We start from the raw sequence: 6,394 nt of genomic DNA, 5'->3' as shown, positions 1-6,394 counted from the left end.
GATCAAAGGCATGAAGATGAGATAAACCATTGAGGGCTTTCATGCACAAACCAGAAAGATTTTGATGTTTCAGGGGCTTAGGATCTTTAGAAATTGGGCTGAAACTAGCTTTATAAACCACAAGAATGACTTTAGAAGGCTGGACTCGGCTCACTGGCTGTGCATCCCAGCCAGCCACCGTCCCTGCCGCTGCCGCTGCACCTCTGGCCAGGGTTTCAACAGACCTCACTGCAATGCCACCTCAAATGGAACATGCCATGGAGACCATGATGTTGACGTTTTACCAGTTGCTAGGAATAGAGTCTACTTGACAAGGGAGGACTGAGAGGACTCATGGGTTTCGGAAAATCAAAAAGATCCTCTGTCCGTGGACAAAATAACGTAGGACTGAGACCAGTGCTGAGATGGCAAAGTGAAGCTTCTTCTAGAGCTTCTTTTCACCACGTGCTGGGCTCTTCATTACATACAACGTCTATTCTGTAATACCCATGAAGCAGGTGGGCAAGAAGTAGGCAACATTGACGACACTCCAATGAGAGTTCTCCCGAAGAGTCTCTTAAGGAATCTGTCCCACAGCTTCCCTATAGAACGGATTCCACCAGCAGATCAGGACCCTCAGAAAATGTACAAATAAAATCCAACCCCTATTTGAGAAGCAGAGAAAGAAGTCAGTGAAAGCCAGATAAGCTTTTGACTTTTACATTGCTTGCACCCTCTTCCCCTCAAAAAACAAATTCCTTTTTAGTTCCTCAAAAAATAAATAAATAAATAAATAAATAAATAAATAAATAAATAGCTACACTCTTTCTGATAGGAGAAGTTAATGCATTTCTTTTAAAGAACATCAAAGTCTGTGAAAATATGGGGCTTTGTAAGATACTTTTGTCAACACACCGTTCTTTGCCATTCATGTCTCTATTTCTAATTGCATGGGCTGTTTCAGGACCAAAGGACACTGTGTTCTAGAACATAGCTCTTATAGGTAGGCTCCTCAAGCATCAAGACTCAGTACCTTGGCGGAGATACCCTAGCAGCTCATTGGATCACGTCTGTGCCTTTAGACTCCTGGCATCTAGTAGGTGCTTCGTGAACATCTGCAAAGGGACTGTATTTGGCGATATTTGCCCGAGGAGCTGGGGAGGGAAGAGCAAAAAGCATCAGGTTCCTACTCTGATGAGCTTAGATTGTAATGATGAAGGATACACACAACACACAACAGATTGAAATGAACTATTTCAGAGGTAAATGATATAAATAGAAAGCAAAGGTGGTGGGTGCCTCTCTGTCTTTACACGGACCAGCCAGGGGCCCTCCCTGACAGGTGCACAGGAAGGAAGTGAACCACAGAAGATGGTCCTGCCCACAAAAGACCCCTCCCCGGCAGCATCAGAGAGAGGGGACATGCCTTTGGAAGTAAGCATCACTTACTATTTACGTGCAGGGGTCTTCAGAGTCTGCACAGAATTTCACACAAGCATATGCAATAGAGTGAGGGAGCCCATAAGGAGATGTCTTATGTCTTCAGGATGAGTGGATGCACCTTGGGATTGTCCCCTGTATTTCCTGGGAGAGCCACCTGAGCTAATTCCAGAGGTGAGGGTTTCTCAGTTCCGAGGTGGGAAGGTCCATGGCCTTTGTATTGTAAAGTCAAAAGGCCTGCCACCACCCCGACCCCAGTTGGGGCCTGTTATGTGTTTTGGAGACACTCCAGAGAGGAGGGGCAGCCCTTTCTCCTCAAACGTAGTGTCTTCGTTTTACCTCCACACAGGCGGAGGGACCTACTGCACAGGCTAGCAGGTGGCAGTGTGCTGGGTATTTGAGGAAGGTCAAGAAGGAGGGATGGAGGGAGGATGGAGAGGCAAAAGGAGGGGGGGGAGAGGGAGTTAGGAGTGGAGGCAGCCACTGATGTGCTTTCACGTACTTCATTTGAGGAAAAAGTTTGCAGAATACTTAATATGACTGGAGGTCATTTAAGGTCATTAGCTCTCATTGAATTTTGCTTCCTTGAAAAGGCTGATAATAATTATTATTCTTATAATAGCTGCTACTTGCAGAGCAGATACAACATGCCAGGCACCCTTACACTACACACACACACCCCATATGTACATACTACCTGTAGCACACGTGTGGCTCTCACAACAAGCCAGAGTTAGCTGCTGCCGTTGTCATCGCCGCGGACACAGAGGACACACAATTTATTGTACTTTCTCATAGTTGCAGAGTGTTGAGATGGGACCAGATTCAGATCCAAATCCCAGGCTCCAGGACCCCGAGGCCATGCTCTAACCATTACACAGCACTGCCTCTCTGGTCCCCTGCTCTGCATCCCTTTGTCCTTGGAGAGGATGTCCTTGAAGAATAACATCACGCCACTAGCCTCTCCGACGCCCTTCCCACCCAGATGGGAATATCTTTCCTGATTTTAGGTTTCTAATTACTACATCTGGAAATCTCCCTTTAATTACTTTGCCAGGGATCCCTGGATGGCGCAGCGGTTTGGCGCCTGCCTTTGGCCCGGAGCGCGATCCTGGAGACCCGGGATCGAATCCCACGTCGGGCTCCCGGTGCATGGAGCCTGTTTCTCCCTCTGCCTGTGTCTCTGCCTCTCTCTCTCTCTCTCTGTGACTATCATGAATAAATAAATAAAAATAAAAAAAAAATTACTTTGCCAATAGGTATTAATACCCTCAGTTGGGAGCACCTGGGTGGCTCAGTCAGTGACGTGTCTGCCTTTGGCTTAGGTCATGATCCTGGGGTCCTGGGATTGAGCCCTGCGTTGGGGAGGGGGAGTCCCTGCTCAGCAGGACGTCTGCTTCTTCTCCCTCTTTCTCTGCTCCTCCCCCTTAATTCTTTCTCCCTCTCTCAAATAAATAAATAAAATCTTTTTAAAAAAAGACCCTCAGTGTGTTCAGTAAATTACATGTATCCATCCTACAAAAAGGTCCATTGCCTCTATTTAGTTATTCATTAAAACTCCTTAAAGATGTTCAACAACCCTTTTGTATTTTTAATAACTTGAATGAAAAGCATTGAACATTCTGGTATAGAAGTAGTGAAGAACACATTATTGAATCACATTTACATAAAAAGTCAATTGAATGTAAGATAGAGAGTTCGTCACATGAAATCATTTCCCAGGGTGGGAGGCATCTGTGATGTGGGTGGCAAGTGCCCTGTGTCCTCCTTGTAGGTTGAGTCCTGTTGTAATCAACGGAGCTTGAACCATCCCCACTGGGTCGTAAGTCCTAGGAGAGCAAGGACAACGTCTCTCTCTTCACCCCCCAACCCCCGTGCTTTCATAGCCCAGAGCAATGTTTGGAACATCAGAGCATCAGTAGTATCTGCTGAAAGAATAAACAAGCGGATGACTGAATGTAGACCTGTTCAGAACGCCCCTAGATGCGTACTCTACAAATTAGCAGTGGTGACCGAGCTCTGGTCCTGTGTATGGGCCACATTAGCACCATTAATGTCAGAAATTAATCTGAACACCTAGACTCTATCCACTGGGCCTTGGGATTGCCCACTCCCCTCTTCAGTTTGGGCAAAGGTAGTATCCCACGCTGTGTCCATGGCAGGTGTCACTAATCAATCATAGCATTGTCTCAGAAACCTTGTGACCTTGACACCCCACGTACACACAACTGACCTACAGAGGTGGCAGGGCATGTGGATACTCTCGACCAGCCCTCTGAAGAAGCAGAGTTGGAGCTTTGGGAACACAGACAAGTCAGCAGAAGAGGGAACAATGGTGGTACCTTTTTGCTGTGCCCTCAGACCTCTGTGGTTGGAGTCACCCTGCAAGCTGACTTCCTTATTGCTCCAAACCCCTTTGCAGTTCCCCAAACATTATCACACTCGGGTTGGAAGCAAGCGGGCGCCCCAGCACTTTCATTACAGACTGTTTCTTTAACCACAGGGGAGAAGAATACACCCTTCCCCCATCTTAACTCTTTATTGACTCAAATAAAAACCATCCAGAAAGCCATTGCGCTGCATTAAACCTAAGTATTTAACACATACAATAAGCAAGGCATGATACTCTGGCGTGCTGATAGAGGCGATCAAAAATGAAAAACGGGAAATAAATTACAGGGTGCAAGTGCCATCGTGAGAATAAATACACTGAGTGGAAGTGAGGCGCCCCAGTTAGATAAGAAACATCGCACAGCGATCCTGGAAAGGTCGTGGACCGCAGAGCCCCATGCAGTCACCCCACCTTGGGTGGAAAATTGTCCTGCAATAGTCTGCCCCTCCTGCTCACCTTTAAAGTCAAAGCTTGTTAGGAGCACACTCTGCCAGGGCAAAATCGCTCACTGTCTCTTCTTCCATTAAAAAAAAAGGAAACAGCAGGTGTCTCCCAGCAGCACTGTCTAGGAGTGCCAACAGGACAGGAGTCAAAGTGTATGTTTCCTCCTGCTTTGTATGGACACATTCCAAATTCTGGCAAAATGCATTCGTTTTAGTGGGTGTTGGCTCACTGCAGTTTTGCTCTGAGGCATCACGAAGGTTAAGGGATTGGTGTTGCTATTGGATATTATGCCTCTAATGGAGGAGGCACAGACAGCCCAGGTCAGAAGACACCCGGACACAGCAAAGGATTTCAGATGGAAGGAGAAGCCAAAAACGCAGGTGTCTCCAGGATTGTGATGATATGCTGTGGTGTTTTCCATGCAAGCAGAGAAGGTGAGATGGGTTAACGTTATCCCTTTCCCCCTATTCCTTGTCATCTGTTAAGGAGTAGTGGTGATTACTAGTAATGATAAGACCTAACCCTTAGCACTGATTAAGAGAACCAACATGTGAGCTAGTGACAGCTGTCACCTTGCCCATCTTACCATCGATGGCATGGTAGATGGCAGCTCTTCCAGGTAGAGTGTGATGGAATCAAGACTTGAACCCAGGACACCTGGCCTCAGAGTCTGTGTCTAACCACGGTGCTACAGAGTTTCCCTGGCATCGCTCCTATCGTCCTCCACTGTCCTGAGGAACTAGAGTCTCACTATAGGCATCTCCCACATACGAACAAAAAAGGGCATGTTTCTCTCTCAGCTCCCTAGCAGCTGCTTCCAGAAATTTCCCTTTGATTTCCTGTCAATATGTTATAAACATCATCAATGGCACCTAGTGTCTTCTTGTCTCCCAGTCAGAAAAAGCCACACTGCAGTCATCAGCTGCTCATTGAAAATCACCTAATGACATTTATCAGTACTTTTATGCTATTTAATAGCCAGGATAAAAATGCATCATAAAAGAGCAGTGATGGTGAGGAACAGGTTCTACATTACATATAAAAAATCAGATTGAACTGTAGGAAAGAACATAAACTGGTTTAGTTCATTGGGTTAAAAAACACGTATTCCATATTGTAAAGCAAGGAACTCAGCACATGCTTGACCACAGATTTTGAGCACCCAGCAATTGTTCTTCCCTTGCATTTCCACAGTTTTAATTAACAGATGTTGTGTCAACTTGGCAGGTGTGAATTAGTTAAGGGCCCTGCCATGGGGAGAGTCTCCTGGGTTATGTAGGTGGCCCACTGTAACCACAGGGTGCTCTCAAGTGAAAGAAGGATAAAGTCGGAATCGAATCAGAGGAGTGAGGGTGGAGAGGCCAGCAGGAATGCAGGTGGCTCCAGGAGCTGGGGAGGGCAAGGAATGGATCTCCCGTAGAGCCTCCGGGAGGAGCACAGCCCAGTCAACAACCATAGGACCCATTTCAGGCCTCAGACTTCCAGAACTGAGATGATGCTCCTGTTGTCTTAAGCCACTATGCTGGAGGTAACTTGTTACATCAGATAGAAAACGGATGCATCTACTTTGAGGGGAAATTTTCCCAGGACGGGATAAGGCCTCTCCCATTAACTTCTGGAAACTCGTAGCCTAGGGCAATGCATGGACCAGAACAGGCATCATAACCTACGTTGATGTAATGTGTAAATACAAAAATAAATGAGTGAGTGAGCGTGGATTCTGGCTAAAAGTGTTAGAAGCATCTCTAACTATAAATCCCACTAACTGACAAAAATGGCCTGGCTGTGGTCCCGAGTGTGGGCAGCAATATTCCGACACTTCTCCGGGCACCGGGCGGGGCTCCATCCCCTGGGCTTGGGGACCAGCTGCACTCTCTCCATGCCCTGTGGCGCAGCTGTAACTTCCCACGGGCCCTTTGCTCACCTGTGTAACCTGGGGCAGGGGGCAGAGGGGGGCACACGGTGGCCGGGGTGGGGGAACTGCACTAAGTTGCAGAGTCCACGCTGTGCAGATGCAATCTAGCTATCAGAGTTGATAGGGATTGAAGAGAACTGAGAATTAATTGATAGTATTTGCCAACTCTCTCGAGAGGCAGGAGGCACAGCCGGATCTTTGGAGTGTGCCCAGGTGGAAGGAAG

The 6,394-nt window shown here is 47.0% G+C and overlaps 1 pseudogene; it reads left to right on the top strand.

The window, feature by feature from the left end:
- Positions 1-233: 233 nt before the first annotated feature.
- On the top strand, positions 234-512 carry LOC112933844 (protein S100-A10 pseudogene; annotated as a pseudogene).
- Positions 513-6,394: the final 5,882 nt, after the last annotated feature.

The sequence above is a fragment of the Vulpes vulpes genome, chromosome 10 (genome assembly GCF_048418805.1).
Source record: "Vulpes vulpes isolate BD-2025 chromosome 10, VulVul3, whole genome shotgun sequence".
Taxonomy (NCBI): Eukaryota; Metazoa; Chordata; class Mammalia; order Carnivora; family Canidae; genus Vulpes; species Vulpes vulpes.
Note: the sequence above shows the minus strand (reverse complement) of the source record. Positions and strands in the feature narration are given on the sequence as shown.